Below are 24,274 nucleotides of genomic sequence, written 5' to 3' on the forward strand. Positions count from 1 at the left end.
TGATTGGCTTGTACTTATTTTCAGGTTTGATAGCCCAAATTAATATGGGCTCATTGTTGTAATAAATAATTGTCCATTACAACAATGTTAAATCAATCCCATGCTTACGTCCGGTTATCAGACCTGTAACTATTTGCACGTCATCGTTGAACATATTATTGTTAATAAGGTGTCTGCTCAGTTGGTAATTCATTTCATTATACAAGAAAACATAAAACGGCAAGCACACATCAACAAAATACCAAATAAAGCAAATTCAGTTCATCAAAAGGAACATTAGACATTGTCATGCAAACCTAAAAGAAACCGTCTACATAACACTCGTATGATCAATATTTGACTATTCCTGTACAGTTTGGGACCCAAAGCCATACAGAAAATTGAAAAATAAATCACATGAAACTACTGATCGTGATTGCGTAAAAAAATACGACGCTTATTGGCGTTGAAAACCATTCTAGTTTTCCCACTGCAAAAGCAACACCCCTCTGTAGGGAAGGCATAATCATTCCAAATAGCTAAATAGTGAGGCTCTGAATTCCTGCCATACCCAAAACATTCACAGACTTCTCTCTATTTGTTAATCTTAATATAACATCACTAGCACTCAAAAGAGGTCATTTACTAGAAGAAAATAATATATTGAAGCTGTTAAAGATTAGTTAACCAGTTAACTGCCGTACTCTGGAAAGAAACGTATTTAAAAATTTGGCCAGAAAACTCGTCCTTCAACAATCGATCGATTTATCTGACCCTCCTCTTGGCAAAAACTCTCAAATCTGGGACTTCGGAAATTTTTTAATACGTATCTTTCCAGAGCACCGTAGTTAACTGATTAAGAGTGCAGCATGCTTTATATTCGTGGAAGACATTTTACTCTGCAGGGCTACTATGTAGAAATATGCAAGATAAAGAACTGAACAATTGTGTATGAAAGGTACCAGGCAAAGCGAGAAAGAAAAGTATCAAACAAAAAAAATACATCCCAAAAAATCAGTCGCCTCAATGTCTTACACCGGTGCCTGATCATTAATTTCTTAATTTGATATTTTCAAATAAATATGCAAGTATGTGTGCCCAGTGTTACAACTGGCTTGATCCCTTCATAGTCAGACTATAGAATTTTGAACTCTCCTCGCATCAGATAGATGGTAACATCTTCTTCGTAATGTCGTGTATCATTCTAATTTCCGATGTTCAATCAATGTGAACAATGTTTGGGAGGCTGGTCAGTTTCAGTTGGCTGGTATGAACTGAAAATAGTGGTGGTCCATTTCGTTGCAGATGCACGGTATCTGACGTGACTCGAATGTCAAACACCATAATTAATATTCATGAACGCCGCCAATGCATGTTAGCAAACAAGTTCAGTGTATATGAAACATTTTTGGGGTAAATATTTGAGATGTTGAATAAAGTACAAAGAACTGCAACAAGCAGAAGTTGCAAAACATTTATGATTTATTTATTACATTTTCAAAAGCATGTAAAACTCGGAGTGATTTTGAATACCGTAACTTGGCTGACTATAACTCTCGCTGTGAATTTGCCTTAACGGTTTGGAGCATTTTGTGTATTCTCATGCTTGTTGCTGTTATCTCCCTTATTAGAGGACTTGATTTTTTTTTTTTTTTAATCAAAAGAAATAACTGTAATAAAACTTTATATAATCTAATCTGTAGAGGCAAAGTCGCCCCAGTCGACGGTACCAATAATTCAAATGCTAACACATCAAAGATGTTATTACCAACATGTTAAAGGCATAAGGAGCTTTTTTGATCAGATGTCAGTAAGCTTATCCACAGCCCCCCCCCCCCCCCCTCCACCCCATATCCCCCGCCCCTCGGAAAATATCCCATAATGTACGTAAAAATAGAAACAGAACCAGTGTTGGTCATCGTTTAAAAAAAAAAAAATAAGAAAAAGAAAAATTATGAAAATGCTGCGGAATTCATGGACTTACTAGATAATATTATCATACATCCAAACAATGTGACACTGTGTCCAGAAAACTGTCAATCTCTAGCTCAATGTGACTATGTAAAAATAAAAATAAGATAAAAATGAAATTTAAAAAAAAAACAACGTGGCAGCTTGCCCACCTGCTACTGGGAATGCATAGGGTGAGATAAAAAATGCAATTAAGAGCATATATTCTTGCATAGCTTTCTAACGAAGGAACTATTTTTTATGCATGTCTAGACACCAATCATTGTTTCCTGGCACGCTGTCCAGCAACAGAAAAATGGCTACCACTTAAGCTAGTGATGAGATGTCTGTTTTCTAAAGACATCTTGTTCCTGGCATAAGAATAACATAAATCTAGGATTTCATCTTATTCCCAGACAATAATTAGTTTAGTGCTACGATGAAAGGTCATGTATTATTATTATTTATTTATTGATCTATAATTGGCTACGATAGTCACGTGGTTTTAGCCAAGAGGAGATTTTTTTCCGTTTTATTAAGGCTTGCTGTATTTTGATATATATATATATATATATATATATATATATATATATATATATATATATATAATCTCCCTCTCTCTCTCTCTCTCTCTCTCTCTCTCTCTCTCTCTCTCTGTGGGTGGGTGGTGTGTGTCGGTGTGTGCTTCTCTCTCTCTCTCTCTCTCTCTCTCTCTCTCTCTCTCTCTCTCTCTCTCTCTCCCCTATCTCTCTGTGTGTGTGTGTGTGTGTGTGTATGGGTCTCTCTCTCTCTCTCTCTCTCTCTCTCTCTCTCTCTCTCTCTCTCTCTCTCTCTCTCTCTCTTCAGAGTTGTCTTAGGATTCAGTATTTTTGACGAGTTCAGGGTCATTTCAATCGATGTTTGAAGCCATTGTGAACAGTTAAGTTGTGTCAGAAAACGTCAGACTAGCTTGTCAAACTATAAAATTTTCTCACAAATTCTTTGTTCTTTCCTAGTTCCATACAATCACGTTATAGTTTTAAATCAAAGGAACGTTTAAAGTCTGTACATCAAGAAACATTAATTTAATGACTCCTTTAAAAAAATTGAGCTTTTATATAGCCCCCTGGCCAACAGCAACACTTAACATTTAGGACGGGACATGACGCCTGTTAGGCGATATTACAATTTTTTCGGACAGAGACAACGCTGTTAACGGCCAGGTACTCATTTTACACCTGAGTACGGTGAGAGAAAGTGAGTAAAGAGCCTTTTCCAAGAACTCAATTATGCGCCGAGCGAGGCTCTAACCCATGACCCTCCGATCCGAAAGCGAGTGTCATATCACTAGACCACATAGCCGCACTACAACGCATATAGTTCAGATTCAGATGGCAGAGAACTAACTTCGTACGCAAAGGAACCGAGATCAGTCCTGGTGAAGACGAAAGGTTTTTTCTGATCCCCCAGTCCACGCAGCAGTCATTTGGTAGCTGCGTCTTATATATCTGGCGAAAAGTACTTTGCGATAGACTAGGGTCCTATCCAAACGGTAAAAAGCGATTGCTATCGTCCGTTTTACGGTATAGAAACAGCTGTAAACTCCTGCTCCGTAGGCTTTACTGATCTGAAGGACTACTAATACATATTAAGCACACAGTTTTGTTTACATGTTCCACAGTTAATTCAGTTTTTTTTTAAATTCCGTACAACAAAAGCAAGGTGACAATTAAGAAATAAGAATTACTCGCCAACAAAAATTCTACAATTCAAGGTATTCAATCAAATACTAATATAACTTAATGATATGTCCCTCATGCATAACTGCTGTGATATGATATTATCATGGTCATGAATTCATGTTCGCACTTAGGTCACAATCCACGTGTACATATTCACAGGTCTGATAACCCAAATTGTTATGGTCTCATTTTTACAATGGAAATACTCTCAATCCAACGTAAAATAGTGTCCATTACAGCAATTGTTAAATCAGACCTGTTAATTTGTGCACCTAGGTCAAAATATAGTTTTTTGTTTTTTTTAATGACTACAAAAAAGAAGCAAGGCGGTATTAGATAGATATTTGCTAGATTGACACTCACTTTTCTGCATATAAAAGCGCCTAGATAATGTTAAGTTGTTCAATTTAAAGAATAGCACGTTTTTTCAAGTACCAATCATAAACATAACATCGATTTTATCAAGTTGAAGAATCACATTGGGAATGATAAACGTCCTGAACTATTAAATCACCTTCTGTTTAATACTCCTTTCGTAGAAATAACACCAATACTTTTCTTTTATATCCTGATATTTAGAAAGTGGTATATTCGTTTTGTTTCTAAGTTTAGTACACATTCTACATATGTTATAAATATTGCAATTATTTTCTGACAATTTGCCTCGACTACAAGGTCATTAACGTATCTAGCTCTCATCAATGAAGATTCTGGGTTTTGTTAAAGTATAAAATAAATTCTTACGTTAATTCGCTTCAAATCAGTGCTCATATGGAACATGAAATATGGCAGGTGAACAACATCCTACATAACTCCCAAACCCTCTCTGTCTTTAGGACAAAATACTGGCCATCGACTGCCCCAACCAGCCTGAGGAGTAAGCTCCACGGGAGCCAGGAGGATCTCCAGAGGACAGCAGCATATCTAGTGGAGACACTTACCATCAGAGCAAATACGAAAAAGAAGAATTTCCTTTATTCATCTGAAGCAAGAGTTGAGTGTAGGGTCTACTTCGGAATAAAAAAAATATGCCAAAAGTCTCGATGTTAACGCAGTGAAGTGACGCAAGGTGACCAATGGGGGTTAAAATTCTGCTCAAGAAAAAGAAAAAGATAGCATACTGAAACGGAGCTATGGATGATAAAGTGACTATGCAACCACTTATCTAATCTACCATTTTGTCTTTGTACACAAAGCTGTGTGGGTATTGTTTGCTAGATCAAAGTATGTAAACAAACAAGCTCGTTGCTGGATCCTCCATGACAATCGCAATCCCTTTGCCAGATTTTATCCCTTGATGAGTTGATCAGTAATGGAATGTTTCTTGTAGCACAGGAAACAATGACAAAGGCAACAACAATAACAAAATGACATCGACAACTACACTAACATTGACAATAAAACGATGGCTACTACTAGCACAGGCATCCATTGATCCACTATTTTCGCTTTCATAGAGTTCCGTTCTTGTATTTATTCATCGAATTCCTCACCTGCATCCTAAAGACCGTAAACATAACATTCATCTCGGACGGCCATGGCATTGACATCCGTCCACCCACCCCATATTTACGTTCTGTCTTGGCACATGATGCTAATCAAAAACCACTGTCTATCTACCGCATTGCTCACTGGTTGTAACATAATAAATAAAAAGATAAATAAATAAACAAATATTGATATTGCACATTTCGACAAATTATTTCCATGCCAAATGGGCTTCACAATGCTTTGTTTGTTTAGTAGCAAGTCGTATCAAAAATCCATTTCATACAGTACAAATTGTTTGTTGGACATATTTGTATACCAAGACATGCAGAGTAGAACTTTGCGATCATGGTCAACAACATTTGATAGGTGGGGTTTTATGTGGAGAGAACACTTTCTTGTGATTTCTTTTTCTTTTTTCTTTTTTTTTTTTTTTTTTTAATTTTCTTTACAGAATTCATTTTGCTAGAAAAGTGAATGAGATATTAAGTTAGAATCGAGAATAATACTGAATTGTTGTTCATTCATTTTTATAAATGTATCTAATACTGAATTGTTGTTCATTCATTTTTATAAATGTATCTAATACTGAATTGTTGTTCATTCATTTTTATAAATGTATCTAATACTGAATTGTTGTTCATTCATTTTTTTTTTTATATCATTATTTTTTTTTCCGAGGGAGAGATGAAAGAAAGAGAGAGAGAGAGAGAGAGAGAGAGAGAGAGAGAGAGAGAGAGAGAGAGAGAGAGAGAGGGAGAGAGAGAGAGAGAGAGAGAGAGAGAGAGAGAGAGAGAGAATTTTTTTAACGTCTACGCTCATTCATTGGAGAATCGATATGGACACCTCCATCTGGCAAACACCTGTAGTCATGGAGGATGCCCCTCGTTAGGAGTAGTGCCGCGCTGAAGACCGGTCTAGACTGCGGTCCGACGGTCTTTTAGCTGTGAACCGAAGACCGGTCCCATAGGGGAAGATCGGCGGCGGTCCTCACTTCTTATCACCTTTCAACTAGTGCGGGGCGGTCCTTGCAAGGTAGTGCCGCGCTGAAGACCGGTCTAGACCGCGGTCCGACGGTCTTTTAGCTGTGAACCGAAGACCGGTCCCATAGGGGAAGATCGGCGGCGGTCCTCACTTCTTATCACCTTTCAACTACTGCGGGGCGGTCCTTGCAAGGACCACGGTCCTACGGTCTCGCGCCATAGCCTACTACTTCCCCAGCGCAGGGTTGCCAGATTATTTTTCAACAAAATGCCAGGGGAAGACTCAAAAAATGCCAAAACACTCAAAAAGATGCCAAAGTCTGTTGACTCCCACCCCCACTAAGAAAACTACTCACTTTTGATAGACAATTTACTATCATATCCTGGTGGCTTGCGTGTTTTCTTTTCTTTTTCTTTTACTTTTATTTTTTTTTTATTTTTTTTTTTTTTGAATTATACTAAATTTCCTGTTGGGGTAATTATTTACCTACTGACTACTAAGTGGAGTGTTAAACCACTACACCACGGTTGGATTTTAAGAATGAAAAAGAAATGTGAAGATGTTTGTTTTTACGCGTTTAGAAATAATTAAGAAAAGGTGTCATTTGAAGTATAATATACAAGAAAAGAAAATGCCAAATGAAAATGCCAAATGCCAAATGATTTTTCTAATGCCAAACGGTTTTCAAAAATGCCAGATTTTTGGAATCTGGCATTTAAAATGCCAAACTGGCAACCCTGCCCCAGCGATTCGTTGCTTCGGTTGCCTATCTTCCACCAATCACCACCCATCCCACTTAATTAATCGCACCCACCCCCCTTTGCCATACACTAAACGACACAGACGACCATACAGGCAGACGACCACCAACCTCCACTCCGCAAACCGCCCTTTCGTGTGTGAGATGGGGGAACAGGAGGCGCACGCCTTGGACGATTCCATTATACGGGTAAATTTCAAAATTTACTACACCATAATGATCGCAATGACAATGATCTATGGTGAAGGCATGACCCCTCTTCTCTAATGGGTTTATTGTTTGAAATGTATGTGACTACTAAAGATGTGTGTGTTTGTGTGTGTGTGTGTGTGTGTGTGTGTGTCGAACCTAGCAAGTAGCAAATCCGATTTTTTGTTTTCTTTTGTCCATCTCTTGTCACCACTCCTTTCTATCGCAGTGTTGTCATTTAAAATAATACAATAATATTAAAATTTCGTTGGTGTTTTTACTAATCAAATAATATGAGTTTCATTAGTTTCTTCCTTCCAAAAAACCCAGTTATAACGTCTGAATTTTAAAAAAGTCCAATAGAATATTTGGGGACCCCGATAGCTCAGTTGATAGAGCACTCTCTTTATACGCAAAGGGCCAGAGATCGATCCCGGGTGCAGTCGATTTTTTTCTGAATCCCTGTCTACTCAGCAATGAATGGGTAGCTGAGTTTGTTAGATCTGGCGAAAAGTCACCATCGACCCCTCTTATTACCTCATCCACCCCCTCTTATTATAACTTCACGTCTCTCTCTTACTCTTCAATGCTCGCTGCCCTCTAATGTTGTGTGTGTGGGGTGGGGGGGGGGGGGGGGGGGGGGGGGGTAGGAGTTGCGTGTGTGTATCAACGCCACGAACAACTCGATCAACGCCTTGGGCGATGCCATTATCTCCGTTAATGGGGATAAATTTCAAATTTTATTAAATTATCGAAGTAACAATGAAGTACGGTGAGCAAATAAAGAAGGCATCACCCCTCTTCTCTAATTAGGTTACAATTTGAAATGAGTGTGACTACTCCGTGTGTTTTACTCCTGTAGACCACGGTTTTCATCGTGTAGCGGTCTTTAACGGTTCAAGAATGAACGATCCCATGGTCTCAAAGGTCAAACCGGTTCGAATTTCCAACAGTCTCTCAGGAATGTTCAATGTCGAAAAGGACCGGTCCTAGGACCGGTCCTTGCGGTCTTCATTTCCCAAGGACCGTAGGACCGTGGTCCTTAAGCTTGCCAAGGACCGCCCCGCACTATTGCAAGGACCACGGTCCTACGGTCTCGCGCCATGCCCCAGCGATTCGTTGCTTCGGTTGCCTATCTTCCACCAATCACCACCCATCCCACTTAATTAATCGCACCCACCCCCCTTTGCCATACACTAAACGACACAGACGACCATACAGGCAGACGACCACCAACCTCCACTCCGCAAACCGCCCTTTCGTGTGTGAGATGGGGGGAACAGGAGGCGCACGCCTTGGACGATTCCATTATACGGGGTAAATTTCAAAATTTACTACACCATAATGATCGCAATGACAATGATCTATGGTGAAGGCATGACCCCTCTTCTCTAATGGGTTATTGTTTGAAATGTATGTGACTACTAAAGATGTGTGTGTTTGTGTGTGTGTGTGTGTGTGTGTGTGTGTGTCGAACCTAGCAAGTAGCAAATCCGATTTTTTGTTTTCTTTTGTCCATCTCTTGTCACCACTCCTTTCTATCGCAGTGTTGTCATTTAAAATAATACAATAATATTAAAATTTCGTTGGTGTTTTTACTAATCAAATAATATGAGTTTCATTAGTTTCTTCCTTCCAAAAAACCCAGTTATAACGTCTGAATTTTAAAAAAGTCCAATAGAATATTTGGGGACCCCGATAGCTCAGTTGATAGAGCACTCTCTTTATACGCAAAGGGCCAGAGATCGATCCCGGGTGCAGTCGATTTTTTTCTGAATCCCTGTCTACTCAGCAATGAATGGGTAGCTGAGTTTGTTAGATCTGGCGAAAAGTCACCATCGACCCCTCTTATTACCTCATCCACCCCCTCTTATTATAACTTCACGTCTCTCTCTTACTCTTCAATGCTCGCTGCCCTCTAATGTGTGTGTGGGGGGGGGGGGTAGGAGTTTTGTGTGTGTATCAACGCCACGAACAACTCGATCAACGCCTTGGGCGATGCCATTATCTCCGTTAATGGGGATAAATTTCAAATTTTATTAAATTATCGAAGTAACAATGAAGTACGGTGAGCAAATAAAGAAGGCATCACCCCTCTTCTCTAATTAGGTTACAATTTGAAATGAGTGTGACTACTCCGTGTGTTTTACTCCTGTAGACCACGGTTTTCATCGTGTAGCGGTCTTTAACGGTTCAAGAATGAACGATCCCATGGTCTCAAAGGTCAAACCGGTTCGAATTTCCAACAGTCTCTCAGGAATGTTCAATGTCGAAAAGGACCGGTCCTAGGACCGGTCCTTGCGGTCTTCATTTCCCAAGGACCGTAGGACCGTGGTCCTTAAGCTTGCCAAGGACCGCCCCGCACTAGTTAGGAGAGTATAAAAGTCATACTACCTGCAATATCACGAGCACCAAATGGCCCACAAAGTGAGATGAACGATCCACCTTGCATAAATGTGACATAAATTAGCTTTTCTGAATCTCATTGATCGGCTTCATGGCTGTTGATGGTAGATACACACCTGAAATAATTACTATTTTGCACGTAGTAATATGAAAAAGATTTGTATAGATCCATATGTTCGTATTGAAATAAATACCAGTCAGTCCAAATGATATTAGCATTAATCAGTTCATTGTTTCGCGACACATATTATAGAAAGTAAAAATCATGCCGACCTTCAAAATAGAGTTTGCATGGAGTGTTTTATATTATATTGGGTCGGTCTTCAAATAGACCTTCGACATTTTCACTCAAAACATAGAGCAGACTGAACCATAGCGATGTGTACTTATTTACAATTATGTGTTCGTTGATTCATAGTAATACCTATTTCTAATAATTTAAAATGCAAAAACACAATATGAATCTTTATTATAACTTCACAGACCGTTGATGTTTTAATTGAAAAAAAAAAAAGATTCTATTTTTTACATTTCCGTTTAAGACTGAATTTTTAAGTCGATAAATTGTTCAACTGACCGTTCTATACTCTTAGCAATTTGAAAGACATTCCTTTAATATAAACTCAAATATGGTGTAAGTTTCATTCAGGTTCAGCTCTGTACAGATACTTTGACGTTTTATTTATTTATTTCTTTATTTATTTATTATGGTCCGGTATAATTTCTTAACTTTTCATTGCAGAGATATGGACATGATAATTGAAACCTTAGCAAAGGAGACGAAGTCAGTCTCATTGAACTAAATGATGTTCAAAGGAATTACAAGACTGCACAATGCTATAGCGATTAGCTTTTTGAATCTTGCACGGCGCATAGTGTATCTAAATCTCTAGAAGAAAATAGGACCCACCGTCTCAAACGTATTTTATTATGGCTTACTGGTACACATGGTTCAAATAAGTCTGAAGAAAATGGACATGAATAAGTCTTGGAAGTCGATACAAAATCAAATTGACTACATATTAGTAGCACAAAGATTTAAGGACTGTATTAAAACATCAAAGACCATTTCTGGCGCAGATTGCAACAGCGACCATCGACCTATAAAATGTGGTCTTTGATTAAAGCTGAAAATGATTAAATCTTCTAAACCAGAGCCAAAACGACAAGTTGATATACTATGACAAGATGCTTCAACAATGAAAAAATATAAAGATGCCGTAAAACAAAAACTTGAAGACCTGAGACCAACAGAAGATGTTGGCAAGCACTGGAAATATATATCTAAGTGTATCACGGAGCCCACGAAATACATCCTTCCTGTAAGATCACGTGAAACGAAGCAAAAATGGATGACAAATGAAATCAGTCGACCTCGACTGGGGATCGAACCTTAGACCGTCTGATTACCGGTCAGACATGCTACCATTTTATTGAGAATTTTTTTTCTTCTTATATTTTTCTTTCTTGCTTTGTCTGGCAAATTTGATACTCGCGTGTTCAGTTCTTTATCTTACACTGATACCTGCTTTAGAAAACAAAATTTTTCTTCACATTCAGTTATGTACACATCTGAATGATAAAAATCTCCATTATAACAAATATTACGATTGTTCTATCGTTTGTAATTTTTTTTTTAAAATGAATTTTGTCCTTCAGAGCCATGAGGCCCATAGAGCCGGAGTGTATTCTAATTTCTATAGCGTGAAACGGGCAATAGCAATCGCTTTCTACCCTTTGGATAGGACTCTAGTCTATCGCAAAGTACTTTCCGTCAGATCTAACAGGCCCAGCTACTCAATCACTGCTGGGTGAACAGGGGCGGGGAGGGGGGGGGGGGAGAGGGGGAGGGGTCAGAAAAATTTCCGACTGCACCCAATCTCAGTCCCTTCGCGTGTGAAGCGAGTGATCTATCAACTGAGCTTTCGGGATCCTCCTATAGTTGGTAAGGAGAGGGTTAAATCCGTTTCCTGTACCTATTTCTGTCTATAAATTCAATTTCCAAAATCTAAATCACCAAACCGTTTCGAGGCGATGGGCCACAAATATGCACGTAACATCTAACGAAAAAATATATATAAATTCCGTCATGCTATGATGACAACAACAACAAATCAAAAAAAAAACAAAAAAAAAAAACAAACAAACAATACACATGGAAAGGAATTTTGCTCCCCTATTGTTCCTGCCATAAATCTCAGGCATAACTGTTGCATACAATAAAGTTTATTGCATCGACAATGAGATACTAAAAGAAGCAGGTGTTGATAGTTCCTTTGTTAGGTTAGATTCTAGATGACTCACTATGATAACAATCTTTTGTTTCAAAACTTATATACAGCGTCACTTCGAAAGTCGTGAGATTACTCACATATCACAATTTGACACGCATTGAATACTTTCCTTTTTTTCTTCCTTTATTTTTTCTTTCTCTTTTCTTCCTTTAAAGAGTATCTACTTGACTATTCAGTCATCTAACCCTACAATGTAAAGCTTCCCATTCGGATGTGTCCATTAAACATTTTCTATGGAAAAGAATTGTTGTTGCTTTACTGATTTCTTTTCCTTTCCCCTTACGAACAAGGTTTTCGTAAATATTATTCTCTCTCTCTCTCTCTCTCTCTCTCTCTCTCTCTCTCTCTCTCTCTCTCTCTCTCTCTCTCTCTCTCTCTTCTGTTTTTGTGTGTTATGCCAATGTGTATATATATATATATATATATATATATATATATATATATATATATATATATATATATATATATATATATCAGTTTCTTGAATTTTAAAATTAGAATTTGAAGTTGTTTACTCTCCCCTAACCAGCGAATTTCATGATTTTTCCCCCTGAAACAATACAACCACAAAGAATATTTTTTTATTTACTTTACTCAAAAGCAAGAAGCACTTGTTATAGCTAAACATGATTTTGTTCAGAAAAAAATCTCCAAAAGTGTTTCAAGCTCTATTAGCTAGTAAAAATACATCCTCATATTTCTAGACGATCAAAATAAATACGAATAGGAAAGATGTTGGCTCTATCCAACGTGTACACATGTGAAGGTCTGACATCCGAACCCAATTATGGGCTTAGTTTAACATTGTTGTAATGGACAATATTTTGCCTCCATTATTTAAAAAAAGTTTCCATTATAACAATGAGTCCATAATGAATTGGGTAATCAGACCTGCAAATAAGTGCACGTTGGTTGCATCGTAACTAATGTGACTATTTTTAGTATTGTTGGTAACCTGAGAGTTAATGCTCACTGTAAACTATGCTTCAAACGAATGTATTTTACAAGGATTATTACTGTACCAGGCCTTCTTATCGCTGTTTTATTAAAACAAAGTAAGACATCGGGGCAAATTATTATTGACGAAACTGAGGAATGTTATTATGAAAGAATATTTCGAGATTGGATATCTATGTTCCCAAAAAGAAAAAAGAAAATTTCCCGTAACTTTCTTTTTTTTTTTAATCATTATTTTGTGTCTTTATTTTTTTTTCTTTCCTGTTTCTTTTTTGTTTGTTTGTTTCTCTTGAAATGAGCATCTTTTTAAAAATTAAATTATCAAATTATCATTGCAGATTCTTTTATGCCTTCAATTAATGTACTACTATACAATAAGTCATTGGACCCGCTGTTCTCTCATTAATTTATTATCGGACATTCCTATCAAATCTTTTACCGGCTTTTGATTATGAATAATTTCAAATGCACCGTCATTAGTTTGGCACGTATTGAGTCTACTCGATTAGTTACAATAATTATAAGCTACCCCCCCCCCCCCCCCCCCCCCCCCCCCCCCCCCCCCCACCCGCCCAAATAAAAAAACCCCAAAAAAAAAACACTAAAGAAGATGTATCATTTATAGTCACAAAGAAATAAAGAAAAAAATGTGCGCAAACAATCAGAATTATAATCGCGAAGAATACGTAGGTGACAGTTTATTATTATTCATGAATAATAACATTTCATACTCGTTTTTCTGACCCTGAATGGTACATTTACTTTATGACAATGCCAACCATTCAACACACGTCGCTATGGGCCCAGGGTTGCCAGATTATTTTTCAACAAAATGCCAGGGGAAGACTCAAAAAATGCCAAAACACTCAAAAAGATGCCAAAGTCTGTTGACTCCCACCCCCACTAAGAAAACTACTCACTTTTGATAGACAATTTACTATCATATCCTGGTGGCTTGCGTGTTTTCTTTTCTTTTTCTTTTATTTTTATTTTTTTATTTTTTTTTTTTAAATTATACTAAATTTCCTGTTGGGGTAATTATTTACCTACTGACTACTAAGTGGAGTGTTAAACCACTACACCACGGTTGGATTTTAAGAATGAAAAAGAAATGTGAAGATGTTTGTTTTTACGCGTTTAGAAATAATTAAGAAAAGGTGTCATTTGAAGTATAATATACAAGAAAAGAAAATGCCAAATGAAAATGCCAAATGCCAAATGATTTTTCTAATGCCAAACGGTTTTCAAAAATGCCAGATTTTTGGAATCTGGCATTTAAAATGCCAAACTGGCAACCCTGTATGGGCCTCCTACCGCAAACCATTTTCTCCGTTCGGTAAATAATAATAAATCGCGATTTGTGTATGCGCGCAGGTAGTGGAACAACTTCGTGATGATGGTCGTGTGTGTTCATTTGTGTGTCGCGGTGGTCTGTGAGGAGCGAGGAAGAGGGGAAGTCGGCAGACAGTTTGATGTGTGTGCTCGCATGTCTGTGTCGACTAAAATGTGATCGGAGCGACCGAGTGCGTTATTTTCTTCTTGCCCCTCGACTAAGTCCGACTCAGTGATCATTTTCCAACTGATCTTACTGTTTACCATAATATTTGTTACAGCTTGATCTTTGGATTGCATTTTTCTAGTTTTTCTTGGATTGAAATTATCAGAAGTGATCCTTTGTGGGTGGAAAAGTTATAAACATACCCGTTATAATTCAATCTCGCAGTAGCCGAGCTGTGTAAACCAAGTCAGAGACAAACGGTAAGATTATCTCGTCCGCTGTAACTGTTCAGTCTTGTCTGGAGACGACTAGCAGTCGATCCGATTCCTTCTTTTATGCTTGATATCAATATCAGAAGATCGAAATTATATATTAGGCGGTGACAATTGTGCAGAGAGATATTGAATTGAGAACAAGAGGCAATGAAAGAATTTTAGGAGATTGTTTGAAATTGAAAGTAAGATCACGCAAGTAAGATCAAGAAATATTGTTTCTTACGTCACGTCGAGGAGCGTTTGGCATTTCCATCAAATCAATAATTTTAAAAATTAAAACCTTGATCAATAATGAAAATTTAATAGTTATAATGATAATAATTAATCATATCATTATAGTTAAATGTTATAGTTAGATGTTGATAATAATATAGACGTCTAGCCATTCATCCATTCATTAATTATAATTATAGTATAGACGTCTAATACTATCTATTGTCTTATCACATCCACATCATTATCATATTAGATGCATGATTCAATAATCTATCAATTATTACTATTACTTGACCATTCACCGAAATTGAAAGCATTCTAAGAACATTGTCATTGTCAAGAGATACCACCATTTGTATCCCGTTCAATGTGTCATTATTATTATTATTATTATTATTATTATTATTATTATTATTATTATTATTATTATTATTATTATTATTATTAAATTATTATTGTTATTATTATTATTATTATTATTATTATTATTATTATTATTGCTAATATTACTATTATAAAGACTGGTAGTAATAATAGTAATAGTATAGTAGGTAATAGTATTATTAGTAGTAGTGATGGTATTGATAGTGTAGAAGTATTATAGTGTAGTAAGCTTGTATTAGTAAATAAATTTATGACCACTTTTTCAGAAAATTTCCTTGGACTTGGATTCACCACACACAAAGCAGCTCACACCTTTTGTCTATTCATTTCCCACACAGGGCAAAGTGAGCCAAATTTCCAATTCATGTATACAACACTATTTGCTTGTAGGGGCCTAAAATAATTTTGATCTGGCCCTCTTACAATATTTATCACCACTTCTGTTATTTTGAAGAATGTATGTAAAGTGCATCATTTAGGGATACAATGTCTGGACTAGGTTTTTACAAGAACCATTGTTATAATTCTGTGGCTATTTGGTCTTGTGGTACAAGACCCAGGCTGGAAGGTCCATGTTTCAAGCCTGCTCTGAGCAGTGCATTGTGGAGTCTTTTGAAAACGCTCTTTACTGACATTCTCTCACTGTACTATGGTTAAAATTAGTACCTGGTCGTTAACTGCATTACCTTTGTTCGAAAAAATGTAATACAGCCTGCCTAACAAGTGTCATGTCTCATCCTACTCATTTTTCATGTTGCCGTGTGGCTAGGGACACCTGGTCAAGCATTTTGTGCATGTGGAGTTGTTACTGCGCTGTATGAATGCTAAATTTTTAAAGGATTTTTCTACCCGTCCCATCCACTTCTGACAGGGACCATAATCAACATTGCTTGGCTCTTGACACATTGACACCATACCCCGGAGAAATTATTGCCATAGTAGTAGTAGTAGTAATATTACAGTGGTAGTAGTAGTCGTAGTATTAATAGTAAGTAGTAGTAGTATTAATAGTAAATAGTAGTAGTATTAATAGTAAGTAGTAGTAGTATTATAGTAAGTAGTAGTTTCTGTTGTAGTGGTAACAGACCTTATAAATCTTTCCATCTGATGTTCAGAATTTGTCAGAGACAAGAGTTGATGAAGATCTTTAGTTTATGTTCAGGGACTTTATTTTGACCCCATGTTTCTGTCCCAGTTTCATGTTGCTCAAATTTTTATTTTTGACTTGGTGCGGATGAGTTTGTTTCGCCATATTGGTTTTACCATTGCGAATGTTTTCGTCTAGTTTAAGTCTTTCTGGAGTGGATGTCAGCATCTGTTCGTCTGCTTTTCATTTGAATGGTTGACTAACATAAAGGTAAAGTTGTTGAAACCAAGCTCATTGAATAAGCATTCATCAAGTTGGCTATTATTGATTTATCCACTAGAATTCATGCACAGGTTGATGTCCTATTGTCAATTATATTAGATGGATTGAACTAACATCAAGCACTGATTAGATTTTGGTAATGTTTGAGTAAAATAATTTGTTTTACATTTATAAGTTTAGGCTTGATAAGATTACAAAGACATATGTATGTCTGTAGTTGTAATAGTAAGGACGATAGCTGAGTTTGTAGAATACCTGTCTCACACGCAAAGGACTGTTATCAGGCCATTTTCAATCAAGATTTTGTTGGGATTTAAAAAAAAAAAATATTTGTTGTTATTTTCCTGATGTCCACCCAACAGTGATTTGGTTGCTAGGTATCTTATACCCGACAGAAAGTACCTTGCAATGGACTAGCATCCTAGTCAATTGGTAACAATCAATCATCAAACTGATCTTTTGATGCAGCAGAAACCAGGATAAACACAGGTTCCATGGGCCTTAAAGCTCTTGCTGGATGGATCAGATCTGATTTCAAAGATAATCTCTCTTCACCATACCCACTGACTGGGTAAAACTATGTAAATTATTGTATGATTATTTCTTTTGAAAAATTATCATTTATAGGTTGTTTTTTTACCATCATATTTTTTAAACAAAGGTGGTTTTTTTAGAATTGTAGTACTCCGCTCAGGGTTTTTATTTCCCCTAATTTTCAGGCTTTGTTCATTTTTCTCAGACTTGCTTCTGATCTTATTGTTTTCTTGAGCATTTTAGCATTTATACAGCACAATTTCGATTAAACATACCAAAGTGCTTTGCAAGGGTTTCCCAGCCAACAGCAATACTTCCTAAAGAGCCTTTTTCCAAGGACTCAACTATGCACTGCTCAAAGTGGGACTCGAACCCGGAATGTTGCAATCCGAAGTCAGCTGTTATACCACAAGACCACATAGCCACACCAAGAAAGTTTGTAGCAAAGATTATGTGACTTGGGATCAGTGAAGCCGGTGTTCCATCACTGTTACTGTTCTTTGGTTATAACAATAAGTTCCAGCATAATCATAACCAGATTATGCCATGGAAGTAATCCTAATTTGAACTAAATTTATATCAGTCTCGCCAAAAAGGGTGGAACATTTTAAGCTAATAGTTTTGTATTGTTTTTTTTGACATTTTCTGTCTATCTATCATCTCTAATTCCTATGTTAAAGTGACATTTTTATTTGACAGGAGAGTTTATTATCTCAAATTATATATTATTTAGGGTGTGTGGGGTTTACATTTGTTGGCCATTTAGATGTCAACGTAAAGCATGGGTTGTGTTATGATGCTGTTGTATTACATTACTAAACCTCTATTATCATTTAATAATTTGAAGTGTTTTTACGGAGAGTAAAAATGTTAAACACTTAAACACTTTGTGTAAAAAAAAAAAAGAACGAAATATGTCTATCATGCAATTTTCTCAGTTAAATAGAGTTAGTAATTTTTATAGACACGACTGTTCTCGGGCTGAATGAGACATTAAGACTGTGATTCCCACAACAAATAAGTAGTCCATTTTTAAAATCCTGTCCAACTTCTATATAGTACAATACAGGCTATTTCAGCCAATAATTTACATAGGCTATTTTAGACAATTATTTACATGATATACTATTTTAGACAATAATTTAGATATAGGCTATTTCAGTCAATAATTTACATAGGCTATTTATGACTATAATTAACACAGGCTATTTGAGAGACAATAATTTATATAAATTATTTCAGACAATAATTTGCATAACCCTTTTCTTTCAGACGAGATACATGTGATGACATAACTCGTATGACCATTGTTATTTTTTCCAGGTTAAAATCATATCATTGCTATAATATGTGTTTGAATGGAGATAGGATAAGTGGAGGATGGAGGGGGAGGTGTTTATCACAGATGTACGTATAAAATGGGTTGTAATCTTTAGGGAAAGGCATTTTACAAGTCTCTTCCCACAGGCAACAGCCTTTAAAACCTAGGTTCCCTGAGTTAACTGTTTTACTTTACTTTCAAGTACCAGAAAAAGGACTGTAACCTGACTGTGAAGATTATTCAATTTTAACGCCCACGTAGAAATAACACGAGAGAAAATCCCACACATTAAATCTAGGACTGACATTGTACGACTGATACATAATTTTATTCCTCACTTCCCCGTTTACTCTATCTTCCCATCAATAGAAACATTGTTATTCGAATAATTAGATAATTAGCCACTGCTTGGGATCGTGGCAACATATGCGATAGATTGGAATCTCTGTTACTATTACTATTATATAGGGGGAAAGATATAGGTGGGTTCTATCAGAATGAATCTCATTTTAGCAGTGATGGAACATTTTCCACTATTTACTGAGATTCATTTTTTAAAAAGTCCTTTCAAATCTAACATCATATTTTGATAGTTTATGTTAAATAGACAGTGTATCTGCCAATAGTATATTACTATTGTATTATAACATAGAGTAAAAAGATACGTCACCGAGTAATTTCAAAGTAATCTATTTTATAATAATATAATTGTTTGTCTATCCCCCCCCCCTCTCTCTCTCTCTCTCTCTCTCTCTCTCTTTCTCTCTCTCTCTCTCTCTCTCTCTCTCTCTCTCTCTCTCTCTCTCTCTCTCTCTCTCTCTCTCTCTCTCTCTCTCTCCGTATGTCTCTGTGCCCCCCCCCCCCCCCCCCATCCCGGCATTCTGAATTATTTATAACATAGATCAGTTGATCTTGTGTGCCGTATTTCTAAGTAGTTGTCATTCACCGCCACCATGATCCATAATATGCATTGTGAATCATTATATGGGTTTTGCCATCTAACATGGTCCCTGTGAGCGTCCAGACTTTAACTTCATTATGATTGTTAATTAGTTACAGTTACCGGCGTGTCAGTATGTGTATTTATTTTAATAAGTTGAGGGGAGAGGTGGGGGGTCTAATGTGTGTTTTTGAGTATCATTACTTAAGGCCGTTTACTGCAATTTTGCCCCCCCCCCCCCCCCCCCCCCCCCTTTTTTTTTTTTTTTTAAATTTTATTTCTGTAGTTGTTTTATATGAAATTAAAAGAATAACTTTCCCAGGAGCAATTTGTACTATCAAGGTTCATAATACTAATACGGACATATTGAACTTCCCGTCTCTCTCTCTCTCTCTCTCTCTCTCTCTCTCTCTCTCTCTCTCTCTCTCTCTCTCCCCTCCCTCCCCCCCCCCCCTCTCCATAATTTGTTATTTTCTCCTTCCCCACCTTCATCTGTTTTATTTCCTAGCCAGCGGTGTGATCTTCACGCTGTCCTGATTGAGAGACAAAGACATAAATTTCACGCCGGAATAGAAACAACAGCAACGAGTCCCATAAAATAATAGTTGTAGTAATGAAATGTGATCCGGTTTCATTGTTGTGAGGTATTGAGTCATCACATTGCTGTCTCCATTCTAATACACAATACTTCCACCATCATAATACACCTATGCTCAAACCCCATACTCGCTACAGTGTGTAATAATACCATTATTACTATTGCCCCGCCTTGGCGTACCGTACATTCCGTCCCGAGATGAGTTTGTCCTCTATATCGGGTTCAAATTCCCTCCCTGTATTATCCCAGGATAAATCGATATACATAATAATATTATTATTACTGTTATAGCGCGTGTTTCCTTCCTTTTATTTTGTTTGGAAAATCGGCGACGAACGCGGCAAAAAATAGACGGGGGAAAAATTACATTGAACACGGCGTAAAAATGATTCATGATATATTGAGAGGGAGTGAGAGAGAGAGAGAGAGAGAGAGAGAGAGAGAGAGAGAGAGAGAGAGAGGGGGGGGGGTAGTACCTGAATGGTGTGACGATCGATATCCAATTAAAATGTGCATCCTAGCAAACGCCGGTGATTGATCTTGGTGGATAAAAATACATTAATTAACAAACAAAAATCGTAACAACAGAAAGTTTTAAGAGAGCAATGAACAAAGAGGAATACAACAGCTTCGAAAAATAACAAAATACCAAACACGTAATGTTTCGGTCTTTAAACCTTTCTTCAGCCGATAACAAAAACATTGAAGAAATTGATATCGTTTTGATAAAGCAAATTGCAGTCCTAGATATATCTACCATAAAATAAAAATATCTTTTTAAAAATATTTTTATGCGGTGTTGGGTACTCTGTCGCGTCTTGCACGTCAATATGTCCTCATCATTCTTTCATAAATTCCGATCGTTATCACTGTCACAAATTATATACACCCCATCATCCCTTTTTAAAGCTATTGGTGCGTTATATAAAACACAACGTTATTCTTTTCCTCCTTTTTGTGTATATAAGTGTACGTAAATATATTTTCTTAGCCCCCCCCCCCCCCTTCCTTATTATTATTATTATTATTATTATTATTATTATTATTATTATTATTATTATTATTATTATTATTATTATTATTATTATTATTATTATTATTATTATTATTATTATTATTATTATTATTATTTATCAAGAGATGGAATGCAAGTTATGTCTTGCCGTGAGATTATTTTGACTCTCAGTTTTAGAAATGAGAAGTTAGTCCTTTAAACAATCACGGTTGTTTATAATTCAGCTTAAAGAGTCAATTTTTTTGCGTGACATTTTGAGAGGATTTGAGACCTACCTAAGCGTCCCCTTCACGCCGTATCGGCTGGTTCTGCCTGAGGACCCGATTTATGGGGTCTCATTGTTGAGATTTGAATGCTATTGTGGGGAAAGCGAGTCGAGGGGCACGAACTCGGGGAGCTCCAGATGAATGAATTGCAAAACTAATGAATATGTATATTGTACTCTATATTGCCAACATTAAACAGTCTGAATGGCTTGTTAAGAGGGTGTCAACTAGTTCGTCCGCTTTTACCAAAAACAGTTTTCTTATTGCAAATCCGTTATGCTTTGTACTTAATTCCTATTTTGCTCCCCTTTTTACATCCCTCAAAGGTTGATATAATAAGGTATGTATTCTTAACCCACTTAGTTTGTTTATTTTTTCCCCCTTTCCACGAGAGAATGAAAATATTCGTTTCTCCTACCAGCATCTGAAGGTATTCGTGCGTTTGTTTAGGCAAGTATTTAGAGCATTATTATTCTAGCAGTTTTCAAACATTTTTAGACGAAGAGTTATTACAGTTGTTGTTGGTCATGATCAATCAGAGTTTGTTTTGTTTTTGTTTTTCTAAATACATATTATATGTTTTTGATTTGGCTATATCTTCAGAAACGCTCATACCAGGGCCTCGGCTCACACTCATCTGCGGGTCTGAGCAATATCATGGCCAGGCTTTTCTCTATGCAGTGGTTGGGCTCTCTTTTTTTTTTTTTTAATATATATATATATATTTAATGTGCCCTTTATCCGCCTAAATTTATTGTTAGTTTCTGTTCTTTTACTGAAGTGAGATTTTTGTTTTTAGATTTGCTTTTTGTCTCAGATTTTGCCGAGAAAGATAGAGAGAGACTGTTCAATGTGAATGTACCATTGGGGGATTGACTTCTTATTCTTTTTCAAATCATTGTATCGTTTACGTGAATATCTGACGAAGTTTCCGGTTGTTTTTCTTTTTCTTTCTTTTTTTTTTTTTTTGGTGAAATATTTTGATTTCGTTGACAACTGAATTGTGTCCTTTTCAACGATGGTGAGACTTTTCAGTTGGTCCATGCGTCACTTTGCTCTTGGAATATTGTTCTCCCTTTGATCTTCTCCTTTTTCTTATTGTCACAATCGCCGAAACTAGACTGTTTGGAATTGATTCATTTTACTTAGAAATGGAGTGAATTAAGTTCACGTCTCTCGGTTCTTTTGCTTTAACGGGCTACAAAGGTTTACGTTTACCTCGTTATATGTAAATAGAAATGTGCGTTGGTACAATCGATCTGGCGGTCAGAGCTAGTATTTTACTTAAACACAAAGCATAAATATCGAAAATCAAAGAATCTAGAGCTTGATACGAGTTCCTATCCAAGATCAATAGTAGGCGATGGACCCAAAAGCCAGGCCTTTAGTTTACGAATGTCACAGCTTTCCCCAATTTACCCTTTTTTTCAGTTTTTATGAGTGTGTAAGTATGCGTGTGTGTGTGTGTGTGTGTGTGTGTGTGTGTGTGTGTTGTGATTGCGGAGGAGTGGTAACTTGAATTATCTGTGTGTTGTAAAATTACAGGTTTGGATATATTGTGAAACGAGATTATACTACCATTATTCCATCCCCGCAACAGTTGTTAGATAACGATAAATTATTACCAGCCACCACCTCGTGTTTGTTGTTCGATGAGATTGGCCTATATATATATATATATATATATATATATATTATATATATATATATATATATATATATATATATATATATATATATATATATATATATATATATATATATATTATTGTATTTAAAAAAAAAATCCTGACATGTTCTCCTGTTTTAGTCCATCTTCGACCCCATTCTCTTGCCGTATGATCAATTTTTCTTTTGTAAACAATGATAAAAACCCTTTGTAGTTGTAGAATTGATTGACGGGACAACCTGAAGCCTAATACGTGTGATTAATTTGCTTCACTTAGAAAAAAATGGAAGTCGGTCGTGATGCTGGTGTTTTTTGTTGTAGAAGAGCTAGTCCTTTTGTTTACTTGTGCGGCTATGTGGTCTTGTCGTATGTCACTCGTTTTCGGATCGGAGGGTCCTGGGTTCGAGCCTTGCTCGGAGCATAGTTGTCCTTGGAAAAGGCTCTTTACTCACATTCTCTCACCATACTCAGGTGTAAAATGAATACCTGGCCGTTGACAGCTTTGTCACTGTCGGAAAAAAATGTAATATCGCCTAACAGGCGCCATATCGTGTTCTACTTGTTACGTATTGATGTTGGTCAGGGACTCTTTGTAAAGAACTTCGAGCGGACATTGTGCTATATAAAAGCTCAAGTTTTAATTTTTTTTATTTGTCTCCGAATAGACATCATAGGTTAAACGGGTATTTTAGAAACTTACGCAACTTAGCAATCCTCACTCCCAAATCCGAATATACATACATACATACATACATACATACATACATACATACATACATACATACATACATACATACATACATACATACATACATACATACATACATACATACATACATACATACATACATACAACTACTACTACTACTACTACTACTACTACTACTACTACTACTACTACTACTACTACTACTACTACTACTACTACTACTACTACTACTACTACTACGTATATCTAGACATTTTGATGTCACTGTCTGTTTGGAACATTATATGACCGATAACTTGTTGAGGGTGAACAATATTGAATAGACTTCAGTTAACAAAACTTATCAATTGAAGGAACAACAAACAAACAAACCCCAGTCGTGGTAGACTGGTGTTTGGGGATGGCTCTTTTTCTTGTATTTTCCTTTCTTGCTTGGTCTGGTGCCTTTCACACACACTTATTCAGATCTTTGTCATCCAAGCAAACAAACAAGCAAATTAATAGATACATAGAAAAACACTAGTAAAGAACTTATTCGAACTCTATCTACGTGGTCATAATATGATTCTGATAACCGGTCATAAAATTAGAGCTTATTTGTTGTCATTTTGGAAATGGAGGGTATCGAACGTTGAATTTAAAATTAACCAATACACAACAATGATGATGAGACCATAATGTTTTAGGTTATCAGGCTCGTAATTGAGTACCATTGGTAGACTCGAGTACAAGATTCACGAATCGAAATCGAA

General features: G+C 36.5%; 1 protein-coding gene across 2 annotated transcripts in view; it reads left to right on the plus strand.

Annotated features, from left to right (window-relative positions):
• Positions 1-14,096: 14,096 nt before the first annotated feature.
• Positions 14,097-24,274, plus strand: part of LOC144964927 (semaphorin-2A-like) — a 103,526-nt gene continuing 93,348 nt past the window's right edge. The window contains exon 1 of one of the 2 annotated variants that reach the window (XM_078899723.1): positions 14,097-14,486. The gene's annotated coding sequence lies outside the window, so the exon portion shown is untranslated. Of the gene's footprint in view, positions 14,487-15,367; positions 15,446-24,274 lie in introns of those variants that run through there. The other variant, XM_078899724.1, reaches the window with a different exon arrangement.

The sequence above is a fragment of the Berghia stephanieae genome, chromosome 2 (genome assembly GCF_034508935.2).
Source record: "Berghia stephanieae isolate SIO BIC M18660-M18661 chromosome 2, UCSD_Bste_1.3, whole genome shotgun sequence".
Taxonomy (NCBI): domain Eukaryota; kingdom Metazoa; phylum Mollusca; class Gastropoda; order Nudibranchia; family Aeolidiidae; genus Berghia; species Berghia stephanieae.